Source organism: Dendrobates tinctorius, unplaced genomic scaffold (assembly GCF_039654945.1).
Source record: "Dendrobates tinctorius isolate UK_male_01 unplaced genomic scaffold, ASM3965494v1 ptg000250l, whole genome shotgun sequence".
Classification (NCBI taxonomy): Eukaryota; Metazoa; Chordata; class Amphibia; order Anura; family Dendrobatidae; genus Dendrobates; species Dendrobates tinctorius.
Genome location: NW_027361917.1, coordinates 36,334,703 through 36,355,659, shown reverse-complemented (window position 1 = coordinate 36,355,659; position 20,957 = coordinate 36,334,703). Strand labels below are relative to the sequence as shown.

Here is a 20,957-nt window from a genome sequence, read left to right as displayed (position 1 = left end):
GGCACTGTTTGTGGAATATGCAGACAGGCTTAGTGCAAGTCTTTCTGTTTACAAGTTCCCATGCATGCCCTAGCCTTCACCCTTTAAAATCAGCAGGTTTTTGCTACCTCATCAGAGAGCCGCATGATGTAGAAAAAGAGTCCCTGATTCCTGCAATGTATCACTTAGTTCACTGGGTGCAGCAGTTGGAATTTCAAAATCCAGCCACAAACACTAGAGAGTCGTTCCAATTTCAGGTAGAGGGTCACAAACCTATTTGTCCCTATAGGGCCCTATATCTCTCTCCTACCTGACAGCGGAGGTTGGCACCCTCTTGATACGCAAATGGCGCCCCCGCTCCTCGGCGGCTCTCCCTAATCACCCTGTTGACTCCTATCTAAATGACATCAGCTTGGAGTACAACAGATGGCCGGGGACAAAAATATAACAGATAATAACCCCATGCCACAAACCACCAAGACAAAAATGTAAGGAATAGTAACTGGAAAAAACTCTAATTTTTGGCAGATTTGTAAACGATTGCTTTGGGAGTAAAAGGGGTCTAAATAACCCTATTTAGGTGTCTCCCTGCCTGACAGCGGAGCTTTTACACCCTACGTTACTCTGGTGCCCCCGCTCCATGTGGGCTGACCCTTACTGACCCCTACACTTCTCACCCAGAGTAACGTAGGGTGTAAAAGCTCCGCTGTCAGGCAGGGAGACACCTAAATAGGGTTATTTAGACCCCTTTTCCTCCCAAAGCAATCGTTTACAAATCTGCCAAAAATTAGAGTTTTTTCCAGTTACTATTCCTTACATTTTTGTCTTGGTGGTTTGTGGCATGGGGTTATTATCTGTTATATTTTTGTCCCCGGCCATCTGTTGTACTCCAAGCTGATGTTATTTAGATAGGAGTCAACAGGGTGATTAGGGAGAGCCGCCGAGGAGCGGGGGCGCCATTTGCGTATCAAGAGGGTGCCAACCTCCGCTGTCAGGTAGGAGAGAGATATAGGGCCCCATAGGGACAAATAGGTTTGTGACCCTCTACCTGACATTGGAACGACTCTCTAGTGTTTGTGGCTGGATTTTGAAAATCAGCAATAAGCCTATTTTTGTTTGCCTGTTTTTTGAAGTTTTGAAAACTTTTTAATGATTGGTCAATAAAGTATCTTTTAAGGATTGATTTTTTTGTATATGAGCCGTTGAATAATTAATCCAGAATTATATTTATTAAAATCTCAGCAGTTGGAATACCAAGTTCTTAGCTTTCTCAGCTCTGCTTCATGATACATCTTACACTATCCCCGCCAGTCTCTCTATGTATGTTGTCTATTGACCGTGAGCTGCATAGTAGAGAATGAGCCGTGGTCGGTTTAGTAAATGCAGGAGAGCTAGCCCCAGCAATGATAATTTCCTAGTGATAAAACCTTTGTTGTAAGTACACAGCACACAGCCTGAAAAACGACACATTGCTGAATTCTGTGTTTTAACTCCTACCTCATGCTTTCCTCAGATTACATAGTAAAAACCTGCCGGCAGATTCCCTTTAAACCCTGTACAGGGATCTTGAATTTTACAGGAGTCCCTGGGCTACGACATGGAGTCAGTTGCAGACTGCTGGAGCAAGATGAGGCAAAGATAGGATATTTTGCATGGTCCACACCAAGAGGTCAGGACAGGGACAAAGATAGAAAGCAAGAGGGTGTTCAAAATGAAAGCCAAGGTCAGAAAACAGGATAATCAAAGTACCACAGCAGGAGCAATGGATCAGAATGGTGACCAGGTCTAGCTGAACTAAATAACTGGCATCTAGAGACTGTCTCCTGGGGTTTATATAGAAAGGTACCCAGCCCATAGCTCCCTGTAGAGGACTAGTTATGTTACCAACTCACTGCAGCAAAACACAGATGGACAGGAAAAGGACAACTAGTCTCAGCAATCTTAACGTTAAACAGCCACATGTTGCAGCCGTCCAGCAGTAACTGCTATATTAATACATAGCCCCTAGCGATCAAGGTAGATGTAGCAGTGGTATGCTCAGACACCTTTTGAACAGTGCTCAAATTTTTTCTGACTAATAATACATCTTACATCAGGTCCCTATGAATGCAGCGGGCTTAGGAGCTGAGCCCTCACCATACCCAGCATGTGACTGTAACAGCTCTCATTTCTGCTATTTAACATTTTAAATGTAGCTGTCAATCATTGACGGGGTATTTAAATAACATAATTAAGGCTCATACTCATTTGCAAGAAAAACGGACGAGTGCAATCCGATAAAAAAATCAGATTGCACTCGGACCAGTGTTATTCAGTGTGTTGCATCTCATCTGTGATTTTTTTTTTCAGCTGAAATCGGACTGAGAAAAAAATTGCAGCATGCTGCGTATCTTGGACGAGACTTGCCAATGCAAGTCAATGGATGCGAGAAAAAAAAAAAATCGCACAGCACTCACATCATGATTTTTACGCAACAGTGTCCTTTGAAAAGCCAGCAATTCATGTCAGGCTACTGTAAAATGACACTGTGAGGTTAGAAAAGAACAGAAATATACACATAGAATATATATATATATATATATATATATAGATATAGATATATCAGTCATACACACATATACATATATACATATATATATTGCATTTTCATAGAGAGATAGATAGAAGAAAAGCCGATAACACATTTGCCGGCTTTTGTAAAATCACTACAGGAGCCGACAGGATAGAAGAGATGGATTACATACAGTAAATCCATATAGAATAGGTAGATCTATACTTGTCCGTGACAAATACAAATAGTATAGTGTGTGTGCAAAATTCTGGACATGTATTTAATTAATAAAAGATTATTTTATGGAAAATGGCGTGGGGTTCCCCTATAATTAATAGCCAGCAATGGCTATACAGATAGCTGAGGGCTAATATTAATAGCCTAAGAAGGGGCCATGGATCCTTGCCCCCCTGGCTAAAAACATCAGCTCTCAGACGCCCCAGGAAAGGCGCATCTCTAAGATGCGCCAATTCTGGCACATAGCCTTGCTCTTCGCTCTTCCCACTGCCCTGTAGCGGTGGCATATGGGGTAATAGTTGGGGAGGTTGATGTCACCTTTGTGACATCAAGCTCCGAGGTTAGTAAAGGAGAGGCGTCAATAAGACGCCCCCACTACTAACCCCATAGTCAAATTGTAAATAAAACACAAACACCCTGAAAAAAGTCCTTTTTTAAATAAAGGCACAGACTGCTTTAATATTCTAAATTAAATCATACTTATGACCTCACCTAATTCCCCAAAGCACTCGATCTCCTGTAATAAAAGTAAAATAATAAACCAGCAATATACCACACCTGTCCATCGTTGTTTCCCACTCTGTAATCCATATCTGGGGTATATACAGTTTTCAAATAGGATGGTGCCAAGATGCGACCTCCCCTTCTGAAAAACACTGGTGAATGAGGAGATGCTGGGAGCGGAGCTTCAGTGACTAGCTCTGATGTCACTGAAGCTGCGCTCCCTCACAGCCTGAACTGCGGTGACCTCTGACCGTGGGAAAATGCTCACTCATTTTTACCTCACAATGAACAAAGTAAAAGCAAACCCACTACCCAAAAATGGATGAATTCCTGTTTTTTTGTTTTTTTTTTACCACTACACTTTGAGGTTTCTTTTTTAATCACTTTTCTGTACATTTTATGGAAAAGTGAATGGTGTCATTCAAAACTACAAAGCTACCGTACATATCATCCCACAAATAAACAAGCCCTCTTATGGCTGCGTCAGCAAAATAAATTACTTATGCTTCTGAAAGTTGGCCATTGCGGGAAAAGATCAACACATGTGCTGGGCAGTTTGTGCTGCAGGATCTTGTCACCATTTTCATAAAATGCTATATATGATGAAAAATGTGCAGATAGGAATGAAAAATAAACGTTCAAATACTCTTAAGCTCTCCATGGTTCTCCCTCGTCCCTATTGAGCCGCAGCATAGGACCGTTTTAGTCTATTCCTGACTTGAGACAAATCATCAGGATCTGTATTTGTTAATCCCATTTTTCTTGCCCATTTGGTATGGTGGGCTTCTGTCACAGGAAACAAAAAAGGGATTGACAAGAAAAATTAATGATATCCTAAAATATGGTGCCCTGATGGCTACAACCATCCAAAATTCTTTCAGACCCTCTAGGAGACACCATCAATCTTGGTCCACTACATTGTATAGTACCCCCATCAATTTACACCTTTTAACTATTTTTTTTAAATACCTTCTGCTTCCATATGTGCCTGTAAGCGGCGCTATCGCTGCTCACTCTCTCCGCATCACGTGACCCCGGCTGCAGCCGCAGCTGATATCTGCTGATTTCACGTCAACGTCTGGATTTCTCCAGGTGTGACCCAGTTGCCCATAAACCCCCTAATTTACTCGCTGGATACTGGGCTGTGACGTGCGGTGAAAAGCCGCCCACAGCCCAATTAATCAGAGAGGACGTGTGCTAATGAGTCATGCCTTGGTGAATCCAGGAAATCCGGAAGTTGACGTGACATCAGCAGCGTCTGCAGTTGGGGTCACATGATGCGCACTGAGCGAGCAGCGATAGTGCCGCTCACAGGCACATATGGCAGCAGAAGGTATTTGCAAAAAGACTTTGTTAAAAAGCATAAATTGATGGGGGCATTGTACAGTGTAATGGACCACCTCTCTAACTGATCCAGCAATCATCACTTCCCCTTACTGTTTACAAAGACACCGTTACTCTGTTCTATTTAAAGGGACTGTCTAATACTGAAAACCCTTGTTCAGTTTTCCCAATGTGCTGAAAAAAAAGAAAACAAAAACCCACAAAATATACTTTCTTCATTGACCGGCTCTGCTCTAAACCCAGAATATCCTGATGCTCTCGTAAAATAATCAATGTCATGTGAGCACTTAATCCCACCAGTAGCTGCAGCCTTCATTGCTCTGTCACAGCGGACATCTCTCTACTCTGATGGGAAATTGTGAACACTGCAGCCGATCAGCAGCTGGTGATGGTTTGCAGCAGTAACGTGACTTTTTTTTTTCACAAGATTGCCTGGAGACTATGTGTTGAGAATGGTGCTAGACTAGGATGTAAGTATTTTTTTTGTTTTTTCAGCCCATTGGGGAAATTCAAAAGATTTTGTGCAGGTCTGAACACCCCCTTTAAACTGATGAACAATTGCCTTGAGCCTTTAAACAATTAAGGAGACCGACCTTGATGGCCTATTCTAATAATCTGTTCTGTTATTTCTAAACACTGTTTTTCGGTGATTACTTTGTAACTCCGTTCATACTGCACCCACACACACAAATGATACACCATTTGTAAGGTAAACTTGCCCCCTTCAGCAAGAAAATAGCCAAACAAACCACACATCCACAGTTTGATCACAAAATACAGTTTAAACATTAATTTTCATAAACCTGCAGTAAGGAAAAATGACCTACAGGTGGCACCATAGTACCCCAAAGCACACTATCACAAAGCTGCTTACAGACATCACAAACAAATCCAAGCATTTGCCTTGGGGGCTTTCCAGTTTGCCGAACTGCTTGCCCAGCCTATTTTAGCCAAATTGGAGGATTGCACACTTCACTGCAGGTGAGGCAAATATGCAAATACATTTGTAAACATGCACTGCCTATTGAATTGCACACTTGCTCCGTTCATACTCCACCCACACAAACAAGTGATACACCATTTGAAAGGTCAAATTACCTGCAGGTGGCAGCACACTAGCCCAAAGCACACTACCACAAAGCTGCTTACAAACATCACAAACAAATCCAAACATTTTCCTTGGGGTCTTTCCACCTTGCTCAAGTGCTTGCCCAGCCTATTTCAGGGACATTGGAGGATTGCACACTTCACTGCAGGTGAGTCACTTATGCAAACACATTTGCATACATGCACTGTTTTTTTGCTGATTACTTTGCCCCACCCAAGCAAATGATACACCATTTGAAAGGCAAACTTGCTCCCTTCAGCAAGAAAAGAGCAAAACGAACCACACATTCACGATTTTATCACTAAATACAGTTTAAACATTCATTTTCATAAACCTGCAGAAAGACACAATGACCTGCAGGTGGCACCTCAACCAGAAGACATTTTTTGGCCTCTACTTATCAAACCAATTTATTGTATTACCAATCTACATACAGTGGGGCAAAAAAGTATTTAGTCAGTTAGCAATAGTGCAAGTTCCACCACTTAAAAAGATGAGAGGCGTCTGTAATTTACATCATATGTAGACCTCAACTATGGGAGACAAACTGAGAAAAAAAAAATCCAGAAAATCACATTGTCTGTTTTTTTTTTTCATTTTATTTGCATATTATGGTGGAAAATAAGTATTTGGTCAGAAACAAGCAATCAAGATTTCTGGTTCTCACAGACCTGTAACTTCTTCTTTAAGAGTCTCCTCTTTCCTCCACTCATTACCTGTAGTAATGGCACCTGTTTAAACTTGTTATCAGTATAAAAAGACACCTGTGCACACCCTCAAACAGTCTGACTCCAAACTCCGCTATGGTGAAGACCAAAGAGCTGTCAAAGGACACCAGAAACAAAATTGTAGCCCTGCACCAGGCTGGGAAGACTGAATCTGCAATAGCCAACCAGCTTGGAGTGAAGAAATCAACTGTGGGAGCAATAATTAGAAAATGGAAGACATACAAGACCACTGATAATCTCCCTCGATCTGGTGCTCCACGCAAAATCCCACCCCGTGGGGTCAGAATGATCACAAGAATGGTGAGCAAAAATCCCAGAACCACGCGGGGGGACCTAGTGAATGAACTGCAGAGAGCTGTGACCAATGTAACAAGGCCTACCATAAGTAACACACTACGCCACCATGGACTCAGATCCTGCAGTGCCAGACGTGTCCCACTGCTTAAGCCTGTACATGTCCGGGCCCGTCTGAAGTTTGCTAGAGAGCATTTGGATGATCCAGAGGAGTTTTGGGAGAATGTCCTATGGTCTGATGAAACCAAACTGGAACTGTTTGGTAGAAAAACAACTTGTCGTGTTTGGAGGAAAAAGAATACTGAGTTGCATCCATCAAACACCATACCTACTGTAAAGCATGGTGGTGGAAACATCATGCTTTGGGGCTGTTTCTCTGCAAAGGGGCCAGGACGACTGATCCGGGTACATGAAAGAATGAATGGGGCCATGTATCGTGAGATTTTGAGTGTAAACCTCCTTCCATCAGCAAGGGCATTGAAGATGAAACGTGGCTGGGTCTTTCAACATGACAATGATCCAAAGCACACCGCCAGGGCAACGAAGGAGTGGCTTCGTAAGAAGCATTTCAAGGTCCTGGAGTGGCCTAGCCAGTCTCCAGATCTCAACCCTATAGAAAACCTTTGGAGGGAGTTGAAAGTCCGTGTTGCCAAGCGAAAAGCCAAAAACATCACTGCTCTAGAGGAGATCTGCATGGAGGAATGGGCCAACATACCAACAACAGTGTGTGGCAACCTTGTGAAGACTTACAGAAAACGTTTGACCTCTGTCATTGCCAACAAAGGATATATCACAAAGTATTGAGATGAAATTTTGTTTCTGACCAAATACTTATTTTCCACCATAATATGCAAATAAAATGAAAAAAAAACAGACAATGTGATTTTCTGGATTTTTTTTTCTCCGTTTGTCTCCCATAGTTGAGGTCTACCTATGATGTAAATTACAGACGCCTCTCATCTTTTTAAGTGGTGGAACTTGCACTATTGCTGACTGACTAAATACTTTTTTGCCCCACTGTATATAAATACCTGTCTGTGTTCATCAGCTCATGAAATACATTTACATTTGACCAGCTTGCTTTTTCTGAAATTGTCTGCGCCCCCGACGACCAGTGTGCAAACATTTTGCACGGGTCAAGCTAGTCTGTATTAGTTTTAGAAAACCCTCCTTAAAGGTAATGCATTGTGAGGCAGTGACCCATGTTACAGCTAGGGGGCGCTGTTTGTGCTCCCCAGGATGCACATGGAGACCTATTAAGGCTTTGGGAATGCATTGCAGTGACAGGTATAGCTGGGATTGCAATGGTGAAGCAGTGACCGATGTCACAGGTAGGGGTCACTGTGTAGTCTCCCCAGGGTATGCTTGGAGGTGTATGAAGGCCATAGGTGTGCATGACAGTCACGGGCGTAGCTGTGACTGCAATGCAGACTGATAATAAAAGTGTTAGTCTTGGACATGTTGGTGTCCAAAGCAGAAGTAGGGAAAACCTGCTCTGGATGTTGTGTTTGAAACAGACCGCAGTATGATAGTGTTGCAGTCTGTTCCATTCTGGACCCAGGTTTTCCATGTGGCTGAAAGCCACAGTTTTCTGTGATAAAAGCCCTGCAGGAAAGGGTTAGTGAGGTCTGAGTGAGTCTGAGGTGGCTCAGGAGTCTCAGGTGTGTCAGGGCCAGAGTGAGGCCTGGCACCAGACAGCATACACAGCGGTGCTGCCTTCCACGGTGACTCATCTCAGATGTGGACAGGTCTTGTGCCTGGAGGAGACCCGGAGATTAGACTATCCCCTGCCTGAAGGAGGACTGGCATGTGTCACAGCTGCAGACAGGAGAATGTCAAGGTCTGTGTACGGCTGTGAGTAGAGACTGTATTACAGTGGTACAGGACACCCACGGGAACTAGTCAGAGGTGGACTAGCGTGTGTCGTGACTGCAGACTAAAGGAGGCTGTAAGTGAGAGACATTTGCACGGCGTGCCGTCGCCCATGGAAACTGGACAAGGTGAAGTCCGGCATGTTTAGGGACTGTAGTACAAAGCCGTGTACTATGTAGCGCTATGAACTGATGTGAATTGAACACTGATAATATGCACAGAAGTTATATGTACTTGTGTGAAGTGAGCCCTTTAATGCTGTGAAGATAATACATTAAATAGACTTTTATGTTTGAATTTTGTGGGTCACTGACTCATCACTGCATACGATGCTATCACTGCACTACAATTGTCTTAAAATTCTACCTATTGATGATTACATCACTTGCCTTATTTCCTGCACAATTCCTGTGTCTTGCTGCATATAAATATGCAAGTCTTCAGATTTTGTGCCCTATGAAGAGGCTTGAGTAGTCTCAAAATCTTGCAATATGTTACCATCTTAGCGGTTAGCCATTAAGAGGTATCAGCTCCTTTTAATTCATTTTCTGTTGATCTGGTTAAATGAAACCAACGCTCCCAATGAAAGATCTGTACAGGCTGGGAAACACGAGCTTAGCCATTCTTGCCATATTGCTAACAGTTTAAATCCTGTCCTAGAGAAGCAAGTACCCCTATTTAACTAGGTGTATCTCAAAAGCCAATAATTAGAGCAAATCCCTTTGATCCCATCCTTTTATCAGACATCTGCAGGCCTAAATATTCCGGTTCCAAACATGACTGTTGGCAGCAACTCATATGAGAGCTTTGTGGTTAGTCGGATTTCTGGTTGGCCTCTTGTGATGATGACATCATTAAAATGGCACTAGGCTTCCACATCCTTGTCTTACTATGTTATTGTAAGTTTATATCCCAAGGAACCCAGCCAGTCTGCCTCAGTAGAAAGTAATTAAGGTGACTGCCACTCACTTCATATTTCCAGGTCAGCAAATACAAAGCATTTTCCCTTAAGGTAGCCTCAAAATAGTTTATTTTTTTTATTCCATTTTATTTAACTCTTTTCCCCTGGTTTCAAATGCATTACTGACACATTATTCAATCTTATCTGGAATATCTAGGGGCAAACCTAGTTTTAAAAATACGGTTTGTGTATTTTCTGACTGACTGTTATGGAAGTACCTACTTTGAAAGAGTTGTCCCTTTTTTATAGTAAAAAAAGCAGTTTACGATTCCTTGCTACATTCTTGAAATATATATGGCCTTACCCGCCCCATCGCCATGTCATTTAAGGTGAGAATTTAAGTACATGGTTGTAGGAGTGTGTGTTAGTTCACAGGCTCTCCCTATCGTAATGTGTTTGGGAGTCATTGGACGAGACCAACTCTTGGCCCAGCAGACTGAGAACCATCTAAGTGACAAGAAATATTTGTATTATGTGATGTTCATTAGATTATTTCAATTTAAAAGGACGTCTATTTAATGGAGTTGTACCATGATTGCTTTAGTCACCAGGTCATTAGTTGAAAGGAGTAATGGTCGCACATGCCCACTGATGCTATATTTAAAGGGGTTATCCAGGACTGATATTTTTTACTATGGGCCAAAGAACCAATCGACAGAGCAACAGCTTCTGTTGAAAGGGCGTGACTGCCTTTGTCATGCTGATTGACAGGCAATTCCTAGCTGCCCAAGTGTGTGGAGGCCGTCAATCAGCATGATGTCAGCAGTCACGACCCGATGACATGAAGCAGTTGAATCGCTAGCAGGAGTGGTCAGTGACCGCTCTGAGCCTGTGCTGGATACAACAGGCAGTTTAGTTTTTTGGCTTATAGTAAAAAATTATGCCTGGATAACACCTTTAAAGTCTATGAGACAGATGGAGATGGCCAAATACTGTACAGTGCTCAGCTATGTTTGTCAGTCCCCTGAACAATAAATGGATCAGCAGTGAACATTCTCATTAACCTTAGAATTCACATATGACAATGAGGTTTCTTAATGCTCATCTCCCACTTGTCCCCATAGAAGATGGAGCCAGGAGATTACAGGCCAGTGAGCCTCACTTCTATACCAGGAAAGATATTTGAACAAATTATTAAACAGCATGTATGTAAGTAGTTGAATAAGAATGCAGTAATTAACTAGAGCCAGCATGGGTTTGTAACAAACAAGTCATGCTTGAATAATGAAATTTCTTTCTATGATGGAATCATTGACTGGATTGATCTGGGAAATGCGGTAGACTTAGTATATCTCGACTTCAGCAAAGCATTTGATAAAGCATCTTATACTATCCTTATTGAAAAAATAAGTAAGTATGGGATTGACAAGGCTACGGTTAGGTGGATTCAAAACTATGTAAATTGTATTTGTCTTCATTACAGGCACATTAAATATGTTCCAGAAGATGCATCTCTATACACCTGTATATGAGGGGTAAAATAAGCCAAAGATTTTCTTTCCCTGCAAAACTACTGAAAGCTAATGAAACACAGTTTGAATAATCAAATTTCTTATTTTTAAAAAAGAAAATGATCACAAAACCGCAGCTAATATGGACATAATTGGCATATCTGTAATCATAAGAGGTTGTCTATGAAATTCTAACATTATTTTCTGGCCAAGGTAGAATGCAATAATAATAATAATTGGGTGTGGCTAAAGGCACAGCAACAACATTTTGCTGCAGTGCACTATGCACACACTATCCACGTAATCTGACCTTTTTGATCTTAAATTGGAGGGGAATGCTTGATACCACACAACACAAATATGCCACGTAATAAAAGTCTACAGGAACATGAGCCTCTCGGACAGATCATTGTTCGCTTCTGACAAATTCATGACCCCCACAGCAAGGTACCTTCTTCAGGTACATTTTTATATCCTAATAGAGCATATTGACAGTGATTGTCTTTGTGTGACCTTTTACTTCTCAGGGTTATTTGCATCCACAAACATATCTATCAAAAACTTTAAATTAATTTCAATATGTATTTTAGGTAAAGGTTACACTAAATTTCCAAGTCATAAGGTCAGCTGTCCTCTGTTTATAAGCTTACTTCTTCTACTTTGAGCCCAGCATCATCCATTTATTGTCTATAAAACCTGTTCCTTCTGCTCTGTGTTCATCTCTGAGAAGCGCGCCGTATGCTGTGTCAAGCAGACCTGCCTAATGTAAAATATCCTTTTGCCACAGATTGTAATCTTTAATTTTCTACTTTTTTATTGATGTGCCAACTTCAATACTCGTCAGAAGGCAAAAGGTAAATGAAGGTTTTTATCCAGAAATCACAAGATCTCTCTGAAGGAGGATTCAGTTTCTGCATGTTTCTGCAACCTCATTCTGGAGATGTGGTGTTATTCATTTCATGGCTTTTAAGTGTTCCTGCCACAAAAACATTCAAATGCCTTGGTCACCTAGAATGAACCCAGACTTTCATTCTATATGTTACAATTAGGGCAGACGGCTTGAAATAACTTTGGTTTTTATTTCATGTTTTTGGTAAAGGACTCTAGCTGATGTGTTGGTTTAAAGTCGAGGTTTTTTTTAAATAATTGAACCTGTCAGTTATGTGCACATAGTGAAATGAAACATCTCTGCTGGTTTGTCGCAAAATGAGATAGTGCTTAAAGCGAATCTGTCACCTCATTTTTGGCCTATGAGATGCGGCCACCGCCATCGGGCTTATCTACAGCATTCTGTAGTGCTGTAGATAAGCCCCCGATGTACCCTGAAAGATAAGAAAGACACGTTATATTATACTCACCCCGGGGGCGGTCCGGTCCGATGGGTGTCGCGGTCCAGTGCGTCCCATCTTCTCGTGATGACGTCCTCCTTCTTACTTCTGCCGCGGCTCCTGCGCAGGGTCTATTTTTATCGGCCCTGTTGAGGGCAGAGCAGAGTACTGCAGTGCGCAGGCGCTGGGAAACGTCAGAGAGGTCCGGCACCTGTGCACTGCAATACTTTACTCTGCCCTCAACAGGGCCGATAAAAGTACACCTGCGCAGGAGCTGAGGAAGAAGTAAGAAGGAGGACATCTTCTCTAGAAGATAGGAGGCACCGGACCGCGACACCCATCAGACCGGATCACCCCCCCGGTGAGTATAATCTAACTCATTTTTTTTTTATCTTTCAGGTTACATCGGGGGCTTATCTACAGCATTACAGAATGCTGTAGATAAGCCCCTGATGGTGGTGGCCGCATCTCATAGGCCAAAAATGAGGTGACAGATTCCCTTTAACAATTGCATTTTCTGTAAATTTCAGAATATAATGTCATCATTGGAATCGCTAACTCGATGTTTTCTAATATTCTACTGGGAATTTTCATGCTTTTTTATTCAGGATAATGCAGAAGCCTGTTTTCTGTATGTAGAAAGCTCAGAGAGGCTTTTGCAGTGCCCCAAATAACATTGGTAGTCGATAATTTTTAGTCTTTTTATCATCATTGGAAATTGACAGGTACATTGCAAGGCTATGTTCAAGCATTGCTTTTTTTTCTGTCTTTTTTTTTCTACAGCTAAAATCTGCTATCTTGGCAGCAAACAAGCTACTTATAAAAAGCAGTTTTACTGCTTTTTTTGCTTAGTTTTTCCTGCATTCTTGGTGCTGATCATGTGTGTCGTTTATCTACAGAACATGTTTAATGAAGCTAATTTCATTCACCAAAAAAGCAGCAACAATACAGGGCGGCATTCCCTAAACCAGTGTAAATTCTACTGTTTTGTCAGTGTTTTCATATGCTAACCGATCGCCATCTTCTCCGGTGTTTATCGCTGCTCCGCTTCGCTTCTGTTTCACCTGTCACACTGTCATAGAGCTCATTGTGATCCTGCCCGAATTGCCGTCAAGTGACTCAGAAGCAGAACAGTGGTGGACATTGGCGAAAATGGGCGGCACGGTGGCTCAGTGGTTGCACTGCAGTCTTGCAGCGCTGGGGTCCTGTATTCAAATCCCACCCAGGACAACATCTGCAAGGAGTTTGTATGTTCTCCCCGTGTTTGCGTCGGTTTCCTCCGAGTACTCTGGTTTCCTCCCACATTCCAAAGACACACTGATAGGGAATCTAGATTGTGAGCCCCATCGGGGACAGTGATGATAACGTCTGTAAAGCGCTGTGGAATTAATGGCGCTATATAAATGAGTAAAATAAATAAAAATGCATGGTTGCGGCTTTTTTTGTAGTGTTTTTTCACTTACTCTTTGTTTTCCTATGATGAAAAAAACGCCGCAAAAACGCTTAAAGAATTGACATGCTGCAGTTTAAAAAAAAAAAAAGCAGCAGTTTTCCAATTCAGTCCGGATAAAATAAAGGCAATTGTGTGCATGAGATATCTGAAAACTCATAGCTTTTGCTGGTACTGTAACAAGTAGCTTTTAACTTGCATAAAAAAAGCTGCAAAAATGCAGCATGTGAACATGCCCTATGCCTCCTATTCAATGAATATTCAACTGGCGTTAGTCTTAAGACAAACAGAATGGGGGCTTCAATTTGATGCCATTTTGGAGGTCCAGAAATAATTACAATCACGGAACATCCTCTAAACAATTTGTGTTCATATAATATTAATACAATACAAGGCTTATAAGACAAATGAAAGGTAAATTGAAGAGTTTATCTTAAAATTTGGCATGGACGTCAATCACATATGGTGAGTTCCAGACATCACATTATTTAAACTCTTCACTCCTGGGTGATTTTCTGCTTTTCGTTTTTTCCTCCCTTTCTTCCAAGAGCCATAAGTTTTTTTTTTTTTGTTTTTTTTTTTTTGCAGCCATATAGCCGTATGGGGCTTGTGTTTTTCCTAAACGAGTTGTCATTTTGATTGACACCATTTATTCTACCACATAGTGTCATAGTGTACTGGAAAACGGGGAAAAAAAATCCCAAGTGCTGTGAATTTGCAAAAAGAAGTGCAATTCCACAATGTTTTTTTTATGTTTTTTTTTTAACCATGTTCAATATATGGTAAAACTGACCTGGCAATATGATTTCCCAGGTCAGTACAAGTACACAGATACCAAACGTACAGTATTATTTTTTTTTATTTATTGGGTCCAGGATTCACTGGTGTAACAGTAATTAGAAGACCTATCCAACTCGGTCCAGCTGTTCTACTTTTTGGGGATTAGCCCCTTGGTATTTCCAATTATACTTTTAACCAAATTAACTGTATCACCATGGCTTCAAGGATTCACAAAGCCTCATAATGGAAAGCTTCAACCCTGTCTATATCAATGGTTAAAGAAAAAAAACAAAGCAATTCTTTAATGTTATATGAACGAATTGAGGCTACAAGAGCAGACATCCTGAAACATTTTTTAAAGCCTTTGGACCCCTTTGATGGATCTCCACCCTGGTCCACATCTAATTCAACCTCTGTACGTTTCGCCTCGACTCGCAGCTGCACTAGAACCTATAGTACACTGAAACCAGTAAGGTCACGGTCAGAAGTATTAGTGTTTTGGATGCAACGTATTTTTGCTACATCAAAAACACTTTATTGTACAGTACAAGCACAGCGGATGGGATTAATAAAAATCTCATGCCCACTGTGTTTTTTTTCCCGCTGCATGCAGGTTTACAAGCTGCAAAATGTCAGTTTCTCTTGCGGCAATGCTCGGTTTTCTGTGCAGACTTTCACCATAGACTTGCATTAGATGCTGTAAATCCGGAGTTAAAAAAAAAAAGCGACATGAAATATAAAGTGCATTTACAGAGCGCAAATGCATCCAAAAAGTGCATCTGTATCAAATAATTAAAAAAAAACGACGTGAGGACCCCCCTATTTTTGATATAATAAAAAAAAACACTCCCTCATACCTCGCTCACCCCTTTATTTTTTCTTTTTAATGGGTGAATAAGGGGTGGGGGAGTAAAAAACTATTTTTTCCCCGTGTGTGCATGTTTTCGTTTGGTTACTGGGTTAGTATTTGGGGTGTCTGGTAGACACTTCTCCATTACTAACCTCTGGTCTTGATGCCAGCTGACACTACAAAGCTGACATCAACCCCATACTATCACCCATGTAGTGCAGCACGGTTGGTGCAGTGTGACAGAAAGGCAGGGACTACAGGAAAAGTTCAAAACATTGTCTCTTTATTGTTCAACATACTCACAAACGGAAAACAAATGGTATCCTCCGGATCGCAGCTGGGAATCAAGACAGTCTCTATCCGGGACCGGTTTCCGTGGGCGACTGCAGCACCATGTTACACTGATGGGTGACAGGCGTTTTGGCTTCACTTGGCTCCGTGTTACTTCACACCGGCTGAGCCTTGCAGAGCCACCTGCTCTGCAAGTTTGCAAACCAGGACTGACACACCCAACCCTTTGCTGCAGGGTATTTTAAATGGAATCTGTGGCCATGGGCCACTTATAAGTCCCGGCCCGGAGGGAACGAACTGCCCCACTACCATCTTGTAATTCGCTCCAAAAATAAAAGCCCATGCCGGGTTTTCTTAAATCTGCCTTGGGCAAATCGCTTGCCCAAGACCAAACTTACTCACAGCTATTATTTATTAGGTTTTACAAGTATTCAAGGCATTAACTAATCTCACGAATATCTAAGTCATATGTTTCTCTTATATATCTTGTATATATCCATCATATCTATCGCACGCGTTTTTGCCGCATAAATGAATGCAAGTGAACGGAGGTGCAGAATATATGTGGAAATGTTCGCCTACGTCAAAGCCTGGACAAACAGTAATCGTGTGCACATACCTGTAAAGGACCTATAAGTACTGAAGCTTTCAACTACATAACTTATTATTTTTGCACAACAATATATCTCTTATAAAGTCTGTTACTTCTGCTTCCAAGTTTGTAATGTAGAAATGTAATATCCATGTAAAAGTATGACAATACCTGCCTTGTCCCAACCTACCTCTTTTTCCCCCAATTACTTTTCCGCCTTCCTCTCTGTCATTCCCCTTTATAAATCCTTTCTTTCTTTTTTTATTGCATTACTTACTGTATGTTTAATTATATTCAGACACCAGCTCCCCCCCAGTGTGGAATAATCGCAAGCTGTTTACCTCTGTATTAAAAAGTTAATAAAATTCTTTTGAAATGAAATATGGCATAAGAAAAAGCAACATATGTTATAAAATAGCATAAACTTGTTCTGCTCTTTAAATTTTAATTTGCAAATAAAATGAACTGTATATAAAAATAATATAACTTATTATACCGCTATAACGATGTAGATTTTTTTTCTTTGTTTCCTTGTTATTTTTTTTATGTAACCCTAGACTTAGTCTGATGTTTTCCTGTTACGTGGGTTGTGAAAGCTGCGTTAAGGCCCCGTCACACGCTGATTTTGTGACACCACAGTGATCTCGCCAGCGAGATCGCTGTGTGTGACGGGGGTCAGCGACCGCCCCCCCGCCGGGTATCGCTGAACGTGCAGCATCGTCCTGGGCCATTTTTTCATTGTTGCTCTCCCGCTGGCCAGCATGCATCGCTGCATGTGGCAGCGGGAGCCAACGATCAGCGATGCTCCCAGCGCTCTAAGCAGGCGCTGGGAGCTGGTCTCTAAGGTAAATTTCGGGTTACTAATCGGCGCACGTCACTTAGTTACCCGATGTGTACCTTAGAAACCTGCGTGCTGGCAGCTCCCGGCGTGAGCACGCAGCTTTCTAATGTACACATCGGGTAACTAAGTGACGCGCGCCGCTTAGTAACCTGATATTTACCTTAGAGACCGGCGTCCTCGCTGGTGCTGATCGCTTTTGTGTCTGCCTGTTTGCGATTTGCGATGAAACCAAAACCCACAGACATCTGCACAAGCCCTTAGACTGGAGCTGCAGTGCAAATGCTCCATTCATTCCCTATGGGACAGACGAGTGCTACTTTCGACTTTTTCCAACAATCTCATATACACTGTGTTCCAAATTATTATGCAAAAAGTATTTTCTCTAAATTACCTATATGAATTGCAGTCATTGTTATTTTCCAGTCATCTAATATTCTAGTATAATTGCAATGTTTTTGAACAAACTGCCTATGAAAACAGTATATTTTTAAAAATAAGAAACACTCAAAATGCATGTTCCAAATTATTATGCACAGCAGAGTTTTCAACATTTTTATTTTTATTTTGAACAAAAAAATGGTCAATTGTGAAATTATAAGCATTATCAGCTTATTACAAAGTGAAATCAAACAGTTTTCAAGTCAAAACTTTATTCTAGGTGATGTTACATTTGCACATAGGACCCCTTGTTCGAAAGAAGCTTCTGAACTCTCTCGTCCATTGAATTTGTCAGTTTTTGGATGGTTTGTGCTTCAATTGTTTTGCATGTGGACAGAATACCCTCCCAGAGCTGTTGCTTAGATGTGAACTGCCTCCCGCCATCATAGACACTCCTTTTGATGATGCTCCAGAGGTTCTCAGTGGGGTTGAGGTCAGGGGAAGATGGTGGCCACACCATAAGTTTGTCCTCCCATAGCAGCCAGAGATGCAGATGTGTTATGTGCATTATCATGCATGAAAATGATCTTGCTGCGGAAAGCACGGTTCTTCCTCTTGAACCATGGCAGGAAGTGCTGTTTTAGAAACTCCACATAGATTATGGAGTTCATCTTTACCCCTTCAGGGATCCTAAAGGGGCCGACAATCTCTCTCCCCATGATTCCAGCCCAAAACATTACTCCACCTCCTCCTTGTTGGCGCCTTAGCCGTGTTTTCATGGGGTGTCCATCAACCAGCCATCCTCCACTCCATCCATCTGGACCATCGAGCGTTGCACAGCACTCATCGGTGAACAAAACAGTTTGGAAGTCAGTCTTCATGTATCGCTTGGCCCACTGGAGCCGTTTCTGCTTGTGTGCAGTGGATAGAGGTGGTCGACAGGATGGCTTACGCATAGCTGCAAACCTCTGAAGGACCCTGCATCTTGTTGTTCGGGGGACGTTGGAGGCACCAGCAGCTTCAAAATCTTGTCTGCTGCTATGACAAGGCATTTTTGCAGCTGCTCTTTTAACCTGACGCAATTGCCTGTTGGAAAGAGTCCTCAATTTTTCCTTATCAGCACGCACACGTGTGTGCTGGGAATCAGCTACATACTTCTTGATTGTGCGATGATCACGATGAAGTGTCTTGGCAATGTTGATTGTAGTCATGCCTTGACCTAAATACTCCACAATTTGTTGCTTCTCAGCAGCCGACACATCCTTTATCTTTCCCATTTTGGCAAAAAATGTAGGCTGCTTAATAATGTGGAACAGCCTTCTTAAGTAGTCTTGCCTTTATTTGGACACACCTGCCAAACTAATTTGCACAGGTATATGCAATTGCTTTCAGTGATATAAAGAGCCCTGACACACATCACCATCAATGAGTTTAAATGACAAAAAAAAATTCTAACCTTATCACTCCTAAACTCTTTTTGCATAATAATTTGGAACACAGTGTAGAATGAATGGAGCTTGTACACTGCCGCCCCTTTCTAGCAGACATGAAAGCTCCCTGTTGGGGGATAAAAGCTCCCTGTTCTGTTGATCAGTTAATTCCCAGCAGACAGACATTGACTGATCAGTAAGCTATCTATCCTGCGTAGGTGATAACTTCAGCGGAAAACCCCATTACGTACATTTGACTTTGGAAGATTCTAGCTTTGTGTATCCATATAATAGATCTTATAGCTGGGGTCTGCGCTATATACAATACAACATATAGCCTAAACTCTGTTTTATTATTATATTATAAAAGTCCATTTGTTATACATGTCTGATTTCTTCGTGACGGCGCCATACTCTGCCCTCGAGACAGGAAATATGTTTTTTTGTTCCTTCTATTTTTTTTAAAGAGGTTAACTAACAGCTTTAGAAGTACACCTCAAGGCTTTATAAACCAGTGTGAGCTCATCGGGCTGGCTATACTTTACAAGTCTTTAGTTTTAGAACATATTCTGCAAGAACTGCAAAGCATCTCCACATAAAGGCAAAATACCATGAAATCACCCGTAAGCCCGGACTTATCATTCACTCGTGTATGTTAGTTTATCGGCTCATCTTATTTAAGGAACAGCTCTCAAGGGTCCACCTGGCCGGTTCTTGGAGCAAAAATAAATTCCAGTAACTGCACGTTAGGTCACTCTAATAAATAAGGGATGCCTGCTGGAGCAGACATTAGAGACGGCAGGTTATCTGTAGGTCATTGTGGAGTATAGTTATTTTTATTCCCATGTTAATCTCAAGGTTGACAAATTCTAAAGTCCTTACATGAGAGCGATATAAGGGACAATGGCATTTAATCCCATGGAATAAGCTTGAACCTATATCCATTACTTCCCATATAAGAGGACCTGTGACCAGTCAAAAGTGGCCAGGTTTTGCTCGTATTTATTCCCTCTCCTCCCCTTAGTATATAATTCTGCTTGTTTGGTGAATAAAGAAAAAAGCATACAGTTTCAGAAAGATGGGACTTTTTTTTTAATTTTTATTTTTATGGTCTTTACCTAATGGGGCATGGCTGTAGGCCGTTCTGCATTATTACCCTGTGAGCAACTCCCCCTTGGTTAAAACCATAAAATGTAATTTTAGATAAAAAGGTCCATATCTCTGGAACTGTAACACGGATTTAAAAAATAAATAAAAAAGTGGAAAAATGGCAAACTCAGGGTAGCAGCGGGAATAAAATAAGCAAAATTGGGCCATTTTTGACCAGGTGACAGGTCCTTTTAAAAGGATTTGGAAATCTGTATTAGACTAGTTACAAGATAATGTTATGTTAAACGTTTTTGGAAGTACGCATGAAGATATGTAAGATAAGGTGGTAGTTAGACGAGCAGGTATTCTTGTGGACATTTGTAGACCTGGCATTTTTCTCGCAGATCTCTGAAACACAAGAGGCAGGAGCTCTGCGCTGATCCTCAGAAATCACGCACAGAGGCCTCTGAACTTATACATTGTGACACCATATACACAGGAATGATCGGGTCCAGGGGCGGACATACCATTAGTGCAACCTGTGCAGCTGCACAGGAGCCAACAGCTATGGAGGTGCTTTTACACATCTAAAATATAGAATTGTGCATTGTGATGAGCTGTTGGACTCCAAAAGTCTCATATACTGTTCTTGCAGAGGGGCCCTTTTCTGTATGTGTCCGGCAGTGATCAGCTCGGCCGAACGTTCCTGCAGGCAGAAGCATAGGCTGCTGAAATTCAGTGTACTGGATGCTTTTTGCAATCGCTGATGTCAGTGGGGTTGGGCCGACTTTAGTTTAGCGACGGGGTCAGACATGCTAGAAACTCGCACGAGTCTTGCATGTTAATACCCGGCACTGCTGCCGGCACTCGGACAGGAGCGTGCGGCTGCATGTATTTCT

The 20,957-nt window shown here is 41.7% G+C and overlaps 1 protein-coding gene across 2 annotated transcripts in view; it reads left to right on the top strand.

Moving 5' to 3' along the window:
* The window catches only part of TTC27 (tetratricopeptide repeat domain 27), a 635,517-nt gene that overhangs the window by 129,097 nt on the left and 485,463 nt on the right, over positions 1-20,957 (top strand). The gene's annotated exons all lie outside the window — the stretch shown is intronic.